This window comes from Phascolarctos cinereus, unplaced genomic scaffold (genome assembly GCF_003287225.1).
Source record: "Phascolarctos cinereus isolate Bilbo 61053 unplaced genomic scaffold, phaCin_HiC Scaffold_726;HRSCAF=1367, whole genome shotgun sequence".
Taxonomy (NCBI): domain Eukaryota; kingdom Metazoa; phylum Chordata; class Mammalia; order Diprotodontia; family Phascolarctidae; genus Phascolarctos; species Phascolarctos cinereus.
In genome coordinates this window covers 321,998,803-322,012,698 of record NW_027556098.1, presented here as the reverse complement: position 1 = coordinate 322,012,698, position 13,896 = coordinate 321,998,803, and the positions used below count along the sequence as shown (strand labels likewise).

Genomic DNA, 13,896 nt, shown 5'->3' with positions numbered 1-13,896 from the left:
ACCATTTATTTCAGGCAAAAAAAAAAAAATCCTCTCCTTTTGGCCCACACCACAAAGCCAAGGAGGCTGAAAGTGTTGGCTCCAGAAACTGAGAGTGAACCAGAAACACCAAGTTGGCTTCAACAACAGCCTTTTTTCTTTTTGTTTTTTTAAATTCAGGAAAGCTTGTTTAGCTCCCAAAGTAGAATCTTAGGATTTGAAAACTTAAGGAACCTTAAAGATCATCTCATTTTAAAAATGTGGAAACTGAGGCCCTGAGAAAGGAAATAATTTTGTGAAAGATCACAGTTTTTAAATAGCAGACCTGAGATTGAAAGTTTTCCTATTCCTAATTAGGACTCCTTCCTAATAAAAGCTAGCCTTTGTTTAGCATTTTAAGGTTTGCAACACACTTTGCATTTATGCTCATATCAACCCTGTGAATTAGATGCTGTTATTATCCCCATTTTAAAGATAAGGAAACTGAGTCTGAAAGAAGTGACTTGAGCAGGATCACACATCTGAAGCAGTATTCAAACTCAGGTTCTCCTGATTCAGCCAGATGCACATCTCCAGCCTCTGCCTTCTACCACCTGAAATTCTGTAAACTGAAGATATAATGTTTCACAGTAAACTTAAATGTACAGAAACGTGCATTCCTACAAAAGGCTAGTACTACATTCAAAATAAGGGTCTTTTGCTGAGAGCAAATGGGGCTTACTTAATATGTAGCCATGAAGCCTACTAGCTTTCAATCCAAATGCAAGTGAGAAAAGTACAGTGAGAAATCAATATGGGGATAGATTACTGGCCTAGCAGAGACAGACAAACAGGGACACAGAGAGACAGACAGACAGACAGAAACAGAGAGACAAGAAGGGAGAGACAGAGAGAGGCCAGGTAGAAATCCCCTACACACACACACACACACACACACACACACACACACACCCCACAGGGAAATTTTACTTCTTAATCATTGCCCTACCTACATACCTGTTTCTACTTGCTTTCTAATTATTTCCATTTTAATCAGCATACATATTAAGGAAAAAATAATTCCCTCTTCTTAGCATCTATATTCCCTATTCCTAATTCCCACCTCACCTTTACCTAAGATTGGAGGTAAAATCAGAACTCTTATATGTTAATAAGCCAAATCTGACAGTCTTGGAAAGTGTCGTCCCTTTTTAAGCAACAGGCAGATTTTGAATTGAGAAGGTCCTGTCCTATCAGCAATAGAAAGTTGCCTCTTCAGTATGATCTACTGCTGCTTCCTTTCCCTAACCTTGGTTTTGTTTTGTTTTGTTTTATTTTCTGGAAGTAGGCAGGATGGCACATTATCATGACCCTATTCCAAATAGCCACAAAGTAAGGAGATGTCAATGAATACTTATGCTGTGAAGAGCCTCTTAAAAGCCAGGCATTAAAGTCCTGGTAAGATTAAGATAAATGGAATTTCCTAGACAAAGAAAATCCCAGCCTGTAGTTTGATTAGCAAGAAAGAGTTGAACCCATTCAGAAGTAGGTTTGCTGAAATGCATTTTAGGGTGGTATTTAAATACCCACGCACACCCACATTCTTGATATCCCATTTTGACACTGCCTGCTCATAGACTCCTACTCATCCTGGCTTGGATAACAGCGAATTTTTTCTTTGCCAAGAACCACAGAACAATAGAAACTCAGAGTTGGAAGGGACCTTAGAGCTTAGACTATTAGAGAACAAAATATGTAATAGCTGGAAAGGACCTCAAAATATAGAATGTTAAAACTTTTTTTTGGTCCAACCCAGCAATTTCATTGTTTTGGGAGGGATATTCTCAGTGTGGAAATTTCTTCCACTGATGTAGATTGAGAACTTGTCCATGACTTATTATCTTAAAAAGTTTCCTGTTAGCATTAAGATGTCCTTGCCCATGATCACACAGTCAGTATGGGTCAGAGGCAGAATCTGAACCCAGGTCTTATGATTCCAAGGCCAGCCAGCCATCTATTTTTCCATACTGCTTCTCCATTAGAATCCAGAGCTGAATGGTACCTTAGAGAGGCAATCCCTATGTTCTGGTGACTTTGCACAGCCCTTCCTCACTTAAATCCAATTCACTCATATGTCATGGCATCACCTCCATGATGTCATGGTCCTCTTAGAGAACAAAAAAACAAACAAACAACAACAACATTCATTTCACAAATGGGCACTTGAAGCTCAGTGAGGCGAGATGATTAACCAAAATTCTGAGGGACATATTAAAGAGTGTCTAAAATTCATGCAGGAAGAAACTTTAGACATCACAAAAAGTAGTTTTAAAGCTAGGAGAGGGGAGAGTGGGTCAGCGGCTTACATTCTTCTTCATTTCTGTTTGTGACAATTTGGATCTCCTATGCAATTAATATTACCAAATGTTCCCTGGTCAGAGGTGTGGGAATTATGTTTTAAGTTTGGCCTAAGCATTTTTACTGTACTTTGAATGCACGCAAGGGTTCTCTATGTGGTGGTGCTCTCTGAGAGGCTTTCTTATAGTGGGGATGGGTATACATTGTTATTAAAGTAGAATAAAGAAAATGCGCCAGCAGGGTACGGCTGGCACCACTCTTCCTGTTTTTCTATTGTACCAAATGGTTGTGTATTGTTCAAGCTTTTAAGCCAAAAATAAATTATCATCAGATATTTGCTAATTATACTGTACTGAAGTCCCAAACACTGTAAATTGTAGCCATGAGGCATTTAGATGATTTCCTGTGCTTATTTCTCAGGATGCAAAGAGCTCTTGGTTTCAGCTAGGCATCTACCATCTAAAAGCCTAAGATAAGAATACAGGAGGAAAAAAAGAACAAGAAATGAAAAATTAGTGGATAGGGTAATGGACTCGGAAGTCAGAAAGGCCTGGATTCAAATTCTGCCTCAGACACTTGCTAACCATGTTGCCTTAAGCCATTTAACTTCTCTGTGCCTCAGTTTCCTCATATGTAAAATAAGGGGGTTGGACTTGACTTTGATCAACACTAGCCTATTTTGTGATTTTTCACATATGACAACATTACACTCCATTCCCCTGTCTTCATGCCTTCGTGTTGATTGTCTCCCATCCTTGTAATGCTTTCCCTCTCCACTCCTGTCTCTTGGCTTCCTTCAAGATTCAGCTCAAATCCCACCTTTTCCAGTTCCCTGCTCCTTCCCCTACTACTAATGCCTTCCTTCTGGCATTACTTTTCATCCACTTTGCACGTATCTTGTATATCACATAGTTGTTTACATGTCATCTCCCCCATTAGAAAGTGAGCTCCTCATGGGCAGTGATAGGGATTTTTGCCTTTGCTGGTACTCTCAGTGCTTAGCACCATGCCTGGCAAATGGTAAGTGCTTAATTATTGAGACATGCTTATTGACTGAGCAGTGAATTTTCAGATCTGAAAACTACATTTTAGTTTATGTATATATGTGTGTGTGTATGTGCGTGCACGCATATTTAAATATGTATATATACATATTTATATGTGTATATATACATATATACATATATACATATAATATATATTCTTCATTTTAGCCAAACAAAATAATGTCAATACATCTGTTCTTTGTTCCCTTCTGGAATCTCTCTAGTCACATGGACCCATTGCCTCTCTTCTTCTTGTTGCTTTGAACACGGTGGCAGTAAGACTCTCTTGACTTATGACTCAGTTCCTGTTATGGAAATGGAGAATATGTTTAAAGAATAGGAAGCAGTATGAATAAAAGCCCAGAGGTAGGATAGAGTAAGCACTTCCAAAGGCTCTCTGAAGGGTGATGGTGTCAAACAACTTCTCCCCAAACTCCATCTCCTATTTCTATGCACTGGTACAGATAATGATCACCGTCTCTGGGATGCTGCCTTCTCTGCTGTCCCATATTTGTTATTCCGTGTCCTTCCTCCAGTTACCTTGTAACATACTCATTCCTGTAATACTTGCACTTCATACAAACCACCCTCTTCTACCACCCCCAGCCCCAAGTAGAATGTAAGTTCCTTGAGAGCAGGCATGGTTTGGTTTTGTCTTTTGCATGCCTGGCTAGCGCAGTACCTGGAGCATTGCAGATGCTTAATAAATATTTGTTGAAACTAAAAAAGAAAAACAAAACTATATTTGAAGTCAATGTATCTGCTGTCCTTACTTGACTGACCTTCACATGCCTTCGTGGATATTTTTCTGTATCTCTTTGTATTCTTTGTCATTTTTTTATATCAACATAATCTCTTGTGGGGCAGGTAGGTGGCACCATAGTTCACAGAACACCAGGCCTGGAACCAGGAAGACTCATCTTCCTGAGTTCAAATGTGACCTCAGACACTTACTAGCTGTGGGACCCTGGGCAAGTCACTTAGCTCTGTCTGCCTCAGTTTCCTCATATGTAAAATGAACTGGAGAAGGAAATGGCAAATCACTCCAATATTTTTGCAAAAACAAAAACAAACAAACAAAAAAACCCAAATGGGGTCATAAGGAGTTGGACACAGCTGAAAAGAAACCAAACAACAACAAAACCTTCCCATTGGATTGATAAGCCTTGCTTCATTCAGCCTTTCCCCACTCATTGAATTTATTAGTTTTTCTCCATTACAAAATATCTATGAATATTTTGTATGGGTAGTTTCTTTTTAAAAAAATCCTGGAATATTTTGGATTTAATCTCAGGAGTAGTATTCCTGAGCCAACAAGTGTGGTCAGCTTTGTGACTCTCGTTAGGTGTTATTGCTACAATAGCCTGGGTGGATAGGATTTTAACAGCAATTAAGGCAATAGCCCTAAAGACCCAGAGACCATGGGAAATCTCAAAGCCGTCACAGAGACACATGTGTGAAAGCCAAGAAGGAAGAGGGATGAGTTCTTCCCCCATTTCTTGAAAGGCCTGGCTCATCCAACTTCTTGGTCTTTTTCCTGCTTCCTCTCTGGTTCTGAATATTCATATCATGATTTTCCAGAAAAAGCTAGATAGGAGTTGGAGACAGAATTCTCCTCTGGGTTCTTCCCTCTACTTTGAGGGACTGCCAGTATAGAACCCCCTGATAAGGAGGCTTCCACTAGGGCCTTTTTTGTTTTCAATTAGGAGACCCACATTCTAACTCTGTCACTATGGAGCAAGGACAGGAGATTTTAGGTCAGGGGTGGAGAACCTACAGCCTCTAGGCCACATGTGGCCCTCTAGGTACCCAAGTGCATCCCTTTGATGGAATCCATTTTCAGTTAAAGGGCTGCACTTGAGGACCTAGAGGGCCACACGTGGCTGTAGGTTCCCCACCCCTACTTTAGGTATCTATCATTTGTCTTTTCTCAACTGTAATTTTCTCATCTCTATGCCCTGGCTGTCTCATAGGGTTTAATAAGGATTAGCTATGCCAATGTGCCTCAAGCTCTTGGGAACCAGGAAAACCCATTACAATAGCTCCCATTTCTCTAATTCTCTAAGTTTTATAAAGTGGGCCTCTCAGCTCCACCCTGTGAGGCATCTTACTGTTACTGCCACTGCTGCTTTTAATAACACTCATTTCTACGGTTCTTTAAGGCTCACAAAGCATTTCCCTCCAAGTAGCCCAGAAAGAAGGCAGTGTGAGCATCATTCATTGTCTTTTACTCCAACAAGGTTTTTAATCAAAGAGGAAACTGAGGCTTAGAGAGAAGAAATTACTTTCTTAGGAAGTGTAGGGGCCACAGTTCAAACCCAGATCTCCTCTGATGCTAAGTCCCACAGTATTTCTGATATGAGGATAGAGATAGATAGATAGATACATACATACATACATACATACATACATACATTGATATAGATACATAGATAGATATGTATCATATGTGTGTGTGTATATATATATATATATATATATATATATATGAATATAAGATGCTGTTATTAGAATTTTTCAAGTGGTGAAGGATCCATCCAATTAATTTCATTTCTTCAAACATTTATTGAGTATCTACTGTATACAGAGCCCTGTACTGGAATGAAGATGAGCAAGATATAATTAGTCCCTGCCCTCTTAGAACTTGCAGTGTAATAGGAGGGCTAATCAGTTAACAAGTATTCATTAATAAATTAAGATACATGGAATAAAGATGAAGTGATGGGAGGCAGGGAACAGGCAGCTGTGGGAATCATGGGGGGCTTCATGTAGGAGTTAAGTTTGAGCTGAGCTTGGGAAGAAACTAGGAATTCTAAGAAGCCAAGGTGAAGGAGTGTATTCCAGGCATGGGGAATGGCTAATGCAAAGGCAGGGAGACAAGACGTAGAGTGTGTCATGTGGGAGGATGAGCAAGAAGGCTAGGTTCGCTATACTGTAGAGGGCATGAAGGGAAGGAATGTATAATGGTCTGGAAAGGTAGGTTGGGGCCAGTTGCTAAAGGCTTTAAATGCTAAGTCAGTGGAGTGTATATTTGATCTTGGAAGGAATAGGGAACCATGGGAATTTGTTGAATAGAGGAGTGACGTGGTCAAAACTGTGCTTTAGGAAAATTACTTTGACAGCTATGTGGAAGACTGATTCATCTCAAGACCTGAATTCAAATAACCATAATACAAAATACAGTATAATAACCTTACAAAATAGAAACAAAATCCCAAATAAAATCAGAGGAGGGAAGTTCCCTTCTGCCTGGGCTTAAGGGACACTAATTAAAGAGTTGGCAGTGATAGGACATTGATAAGAAATCAAAAAAAAAAAAAAAGAAATGGGGAAGGTGTTTCAGGAGTAGGCAACAGTGTAAATAAAAGCACAGCGGTAGGAAATGGAGGGATATCAGGTAGTCTAATTTGACTAGAGTGTAAGATATGTCAGAGAGAATAGCAAGAGATAAGTTTGGACAGGGTCATAGATTCAGCTCTTACCAACAGAAAGTGTTACTAGATTGTAACCCCCTTGAAGCCAGTGGCTTCATTGTTTTGGACATCCCTCAGTACAGACTGATTGATGTAAAGTCCTGAATTCACATAACCATAATACAAAATGTAATATGATAAGCTGATAAAATAGGAACAGAAACACTGGTCCTTGGTCTGAGTAAGAATTTAAAGAATTGTTTTAATTGACTTGATTGCGTATTCTTAGAAAATTTGATACTAGAGAGCCTTTGGAAAGAACCTCCAAGAGTCTCAAAACTATATACTATCAGCATTTAGGAGGTTCAGATTTAGCTGCAAAGTTTGCTGTTGTGGTGTGTGTGCATGTGTGTGTGTGTGTGTGTGTGTGTGTGTGTGTGTGTGTGTGTGTGTGTTTTAATTCCAGAGCCCGAGGACATTGGGAAATAATCTCTATCAGATAGCAAACATCTTGTCCCTTGGGAACCTTCCTCTTGCCCCTTCCCCCATTTTCTTCCCCGACTTTAGAATTCACCAGGCATGACTGGGCCCATACTTAGATCACAAATTGTATGTGCAGATACTTTAAGAGAAGGTTTCAAATTCAACATAGAAGTCCATAGAAATGGAAGAAAGCTTAGAAATCAGTTTAATCTAGCCCATTCACTTTACATATGAGGAAACTGAGTTCCAGAGAGGGAAAAAAACATGTTCAAGGTCATATTGCTAGATATAAGTGCATAAAGAAGATGTGGATAAAGTTCTGTGGCAGGTCTAGGGAGATAAAGTGGGCACCGAATGCATGGAAAGAGCCACTGAATTGGAGTCAAGAGCCTTAGGTTGCAGTCTTAACTTCTGTCACGAATCAGTCATGGCAAATCATTTTAAATCCTTCTGAGCCTCTATTTTCTCATGTGTAAAATGGGAATAATAGCCACACTTGCGTGGCCCACCAAATTTGAAGGACTGAGAGGGACAGAGGAGACAGAAGGCATTTGGTAAATTGTACCCCTGTAGAAATTTGAATAGGTCAGCTAGGTGACACAGTGGATAGGGCACTGGGCTTGGAGTCAGGAAGACTCATCTTTGTGAGTTCAAATCTGGCCTCAGACACTTTCTAGCTGTGTGACCCTGGGCAAGTCACTTAACCCTTAACAACAACAAAATAGACATTTGAACTTTCATCATTACTCATCAAAGAGAATCCAATTAGGTTTCTTAGAGAAAATAGTATGCACTGTGCTGAGCTTTTTATAAGTATTATCTTATATGACTCTCACAACAACCCTGGGAGACTGTTATGATCTCCATTTTCTTGTTGTTTTCAGGTCATTTCAGTTGTGTTTAACTCTTCATGGCCCCATCTGAGGTTTTCTTGGCAAAAACACTGGAGTGGTTTACCATTTCCTTCTCCAGTTCATTTTACAGATGAGGAAACTGAGACAGCTAGTGTCTGAGACTGGATTTGAACTCAGGTCTTCCTGACTCCAGTCCTAGTGCTCTATCCACTGCGCCTCCAAGCTGCCTCTTGTTTCCATTTTACAGCCCAGAAAACTGAGGGAGCCGGAGGTTAAATGACTTTCCCAGGGTCCCACAGCCAGTAAGTGTCTGAGGCTGGATTTGAACTCAAGTTTTCCTGACTCCAATACAGATACAAAAGTGCTTTGAATGTATAATGTAGTCTGGGAATATAAGTTGCTTTTTTTTCTTTTTAACCAAGCTAATGGTTTCATTGTTGGAGGAAACTCCCATAAGAAAACTCTCTCAGTTAATGGAGTTCAGCACTGGCATTGCAATTTATAGTCTCAGAGAGTTATGTGGAACACTGAGAAATTAAGCAGTTTTGCTCAGGGACTCACAGCTAGTGTGTCAGGAACCCAGGACTTCCTGACTCCGAAGCCTGTTTTCTATGGACTAGGCCATGTTCTCTCTCATTTGCATATATATAAGAATATGATAGTGTTATAACAACCATTATGTATTGGGAATGGGATATATATATTTATATATCTCATCTAAGACAGACACACACATATATATATAGGCTATGTATGTATGTTTGTTTGTATATATGTATGTATATATGTGTGTATGTGTGTGTATACTAATACCATATAGTCTGTCATATGAGAGGTAGTGTGGCATAAGGGTTAGAAATCTGGTGTCAGGGTCAGAGAGGTCCAGGCTAAGGTCCCATCTCTGATCCAAAGTCTGTGTTACACCAGACAGGTCATTTAATTTTCCAGGGACCCAGGCAACTCCGAGAATTTAAGTTACAGAAAAAGCTGATCACTGTATCTCTGCAGGAAGTTTTCTTACTGGGAGATTTTTATACCTCAGAAATCAGAGAACTGGACCAATGTATGTGTGTGTACATATATACATATATGAACATGTATCACAGTATATATGTACACACACATACATACATGCACATGCATGTTTAAGCCATTAAAGCTTAAAACTACAGGAAGACTATGGGGACATGCTGTGTGCCTATATTTATAGATGCATTTTGGTCCCTCAGAAGAGTTGTGATATCATTGTCATAGATATGCCCTTCCTGGGCACAGAACTGGAACCTTTCACAGCTTAGTGGAGTCATCATGAATTTCTGTGGCCAAAAAAAAATTATCTCCTGATGGCCAGCCTTCTGACAATGAGCCTCTTAGCACTTAACCAGGCTGGCCTTCTGACAGTAGGCACACAGTCCATTGCCGGATTCTTACTTAAAGTCTTTCCAGCTTGGTAGGAACTACCGGAGCTTAAATTCTGCTGGCAGAGGCTCGTAGAACCTAGGGTCAGCTCCAGCAGTGGATGATGTCTCTGTGTGTGTGTGTATGTGTGTGCACACGCGTACATGCGCCTGAGCATTTAGACATTTCTTTGTTTCCAGGATCCATGGATTCAGCACAGTGGTAAGATCCTTCACTGATAAGCTAGCAGTTCCTTCTTACTCCCCAGAGATGTTTTCATAAAGTTCTGTGGCCAAAAAAAATGTCATCAGGTGGCCATACTTCTAGCAATGAGCCCCTTTGCACTTAGCAAGGATAGTCCTCAGATGGCAGACATGTGAAAATGATCAGTTGCAGGACCTGTATTCAAAGACTTTACTCCATGCTACCAATAGGCATCACAAGAGGAGTACTATGGTGGATCACTGTGTTTGAGCCTATGTATATAAAATATAATGCAAAGGGATATCAAGATATGTCATGATGTGTGATATGATATAATACATATGCATTATGCATTTTAAATGGATGTATCACATAAACCAATCTATCTTTTGCCCCCTTGTAAATCTAAGTCAGGCCAGTCTGATAGTTTAAATTAAATATTGGAACAAAAAAGGATTAACCTAGCCATAGTGTGGAAATGATCTCCATTAAGAACACAGCCCTGTTTGGATTAGACATGTTTCCCTTCATTTCCATACAGAAAAGCTGGTTGGCAGGATGTCGTGACATGTATTGCACTAGGATGTAGATCAAATCTGATGGGCACTGATGCCCCGTAAGTCAGATCCTTTTAAGCCATTGGGTGACCAGAAAGTTGAATCAACAGTCTATATCTTCGTTGGTTAGGCCAGCTAAGTCTTGATGATTTCCAGTACCTTCTAAGGAAAACCTAGCCCAGCCCACAGGTCAGGGCTCCAGGAAGTGTTGCTCCTACAACAAGACCCCTATAATGGCAATGCTCCCCACATCCTGAATACAGACCATCATCTGTTTGTCAATTTGGGATTGGTGAGCAGTCGCCAGGCCGGCTTTCAACATTCTAGGGGCTCGTTTGAAGCAAAATCCACTTCCGGTATAACTAACTTCTCTCTTGTCTCTTTCAACAGGTAGACTGAAATTAGCGTGTGTCCAAATTAAAACTGCGAACTTCAAGGATTATTTGATGGACTATTCCTAGACCCTTTCCTGAAGATTTAGAAAAAAAGTGAGTTGATTTTTATTAAACTTCAGATAGTATTTGTGATTTAAATTAATGTTGCGCTTTAAAATTTTTAATACATTTTCTTAAACTTTTTTTTTCCTTTTGGCTAATTTGATTGATTCATTGGTAAAATACTTCCCAGGAAGAATAGGATGGATGCTAGTCTTCCCTACTGTGTAACAAGATCCATTCTCGGATACTACTGGAAAGCCATGATTTCACTGATGTAAGGTCCCCCTCAGCTGCCATATCCCAAGCTCTGTATGCCTTTTCATCCAGTGAGTTTCTGACCCATATCTTTCCACAAATCCTTCTTAGAAGATCTGTCCAAAGTGTTGGAGGCCTTTCTCTGGTTCTTTTGATATCTTGGGGCCAATGTGTTATTCAGACTGTCCTCAATATCTTGAAATAACCCCTCCAGCTATACACTGAATCACAGCATCTGAGGTGAAGGGATCTCAGAAGGTATCTATTCTAACCTATCCCTGAACAGAGATCTCCAAATATCCTCAGCAAAATGACCATTTAATCTTTGATGAAAGACCTCCAGGATAATATCATAGAGAAAAATAACTTTGGAAGAGTTTAAGACTGATCACTTTTGTGACAAATTGTGAGTCCAGAAACCTGAAGATGAAACACATAACTTCCTCCTTACCAGAAAAATGATGAACCTAAATGCAGAGAGAGACACATTTTCAGACTAGGCTGATGTGGGAATTTATTTGTATGTATATCTATATATATGTATGTGTGTGTGTGTGTGTGTGTGTGTGTGTGTGTGTGTGATGAGTGTTTTATTTTATGAAGGTTTTGGGTTGTTCATTTGGCAGGGTGGGCAGTAGAAGTGATTGATTATAATTGCATATAAACATAAATTAATTTTTAAAAAATCATTCAGGAATTTGATGTCCCCCAAAGTAGCCCGTTTCACTTTGCAATAGCTCTGTTTATTAGGAAAGGTTTTTTTGCAAACATTTAACCCAGATCTCGCTGCGACCCCTCCCTCACGCATCTGGTTCTGTCCTGGGACTAAGCAGGAGAAGTGAACTGGGTCAGTTACTCCTATGAAAAAATGGTATGAAAAATCTGGCATGACATGACCTTTACTCCCAGAGCCCAACACAGTCCCTAACACATAGTAGCTACTTAAGACATGTTTTTTAATTGGTTGATTAATGAAACCATGCTTCACCTTCTAAACGTTCATATGCCACCCCTTGCATACTTAACATAGCCAATTTAGGAACAATAACAGGGAATTGTGTTTTTCTTGCTTTCTCAATGGGGGATGGGAGATGATGGCATAAAGGTAGGGAATGAAAGAAAGCAAGTCATTGGTTTAAAAAAATAAATAAAATGGCTTAATAGGAAAAAAAATTGCTTGACAATGGTCAGAAATCAATATCATATTCACTGGCTAATAGTTTGAAGACTTTAGCCACTTCCTTTTTTACATAATTGGGACAAGATTTGCCCTTCTACAGTCTTATGGCCCCTCTCTGATTCTCTAGTTTTCCAGCGATCAGTGACAAGTAGTTAGCAAGCACAATTGCCAGCCTTTCACAGAGCCAGAATGCAGTTAATTCAGAGCTGGAGAATTGAACTCAGATATAGACGAGGGTAGCTCGGTACTCAGTGACTACTTTGTCTTCATTTATCTTCACTTTTATCCAATCCATCTGATGCCCCTACGCCCACACAAGTCATTCTTAGAAATAAACTGCAGTCTGCTACACCCATCATTTATCTTGGGATTTCCAAATTCCATAAACTCCTTACATTTCTGGGCTGGTAGGAACCTTGGAGTCCATTTACTCCAACCCTCTTGTTCAATGCAATGATCTCTTCTCTAGCATCTCCAACGTTTGGTCATTTAGTCTCTGCTTCTACATCTCCAGAAACAGGAAGCTCTTTACCTCATAAGATAACCTTTCTAATGTTGGATTATTTTCATTGTTAAGAAATTCTATGCTGTATTGGGCCAAATTACCTCTAGGTAATTTCCCCCCATTGGTCCTAATTCTATCTTCTGAGAATACATAAGCTACATCTATTCCCTTTTCCCCTTCAGACTTTTAAAACCCTTCAGATTATAACTACATGCCCGCATATATGAATATGTGTATTTACATATACATAAATGTCTAGGTAGGTAGATCTGTACATCTCTATGTATGTATTTGCAAGCATTAGGAACTCAGAGTTGAGAAGACCTGGGTTTTGATTACTGTACCAAATACTTACTAGCTATATGACCCTGAGCAAGTCTCTTAATTTGTGTTAGCCTCAGTTTCCTCATCTACAAAATGAGGATAATAATGTTACCTCCCTCATGAGGCTACTAGAAGGAGCAAATGAGATAATACACAAAGTGATTTGCAAATTTCAAAGTGCTATTTAAATATTAGCTGTTATGTCTATTGTATTATTTCTATTGTATTATTCCATTCTGGCTTTAGATTTATTATCCTGTGTGGTCAGGACAATGAGTAAGAGAACAAACAAAAGAAAATTCTATTTGGAGATTAATATGAAAAAATATCTTCTAGTCCAGGAGTACTTAACATTTGAGGTGGTTGGAGTATCATGTACCACTTTGGCAATCTGGGGAAGCCTGTGGACCCTTCCTGAGAATAACATTTGAAAATAATTGAAGGATATGCTAAATTTCAGCTAGGGGCTATTGAACATAAAGATGTTACTTTTTTCCCATCCAAGTTCATGGACTCCCTGAAATCTATAGATAGATCCCTTGTGGGTCCATGAACCCCAAGTTAAGGTAGGATATTAAAACATTATTGCAAATTCAACTCAGTTGTCTACACCTTCAACATCTTTATTCCTGGACAGTTAGAATTAATGTTCATAATGATCATCCTAAGGTCCTGCAAAGTCCAGAAATGCCTTCTAATTTAACAAATATTATTGAGAACCTACTGTATTCAGAATCCCATGCTAAAGGCTGGGGAAGATACAAGGTTCAGATGATGCCATCTTTTCTCTCAAAGAGATATAGTCTAGAAAAAGGTTACATGCATAGATATGTGTACATATCTAAAATAAAAAAAGAATAGGCCCTGAGGACATCAGAAAGGAGCAAGCCAAGTGGTGTGCAAGGTCTTAAGGGAAGGGTGGCA

General features: G+C 39.4%; 1 long non-coding RNA gene across 1 annotated transcript in view; it reads left to right on the top strand.

The window, feature by feature from the left end:
• The window catches only part of LOC110198127 (uncharacterized), a 241,806-nt gene extending 231,053 nt beyond the window's left edge, over positions 1–10,753 (top strand). The window contains exon 3 of the long non-coding RNA XR_002321658.2: positions 10,662–10,753. This is a non-coding gene — a long non-coding RNA (uncharacterized LOC110198127). The remainder of the gene's footprint in view (positions 1–10,661) is intronic.
• The last annotated feature ends 3,143 nt before the right edge of the window (positions 10,754–13,896 follow it).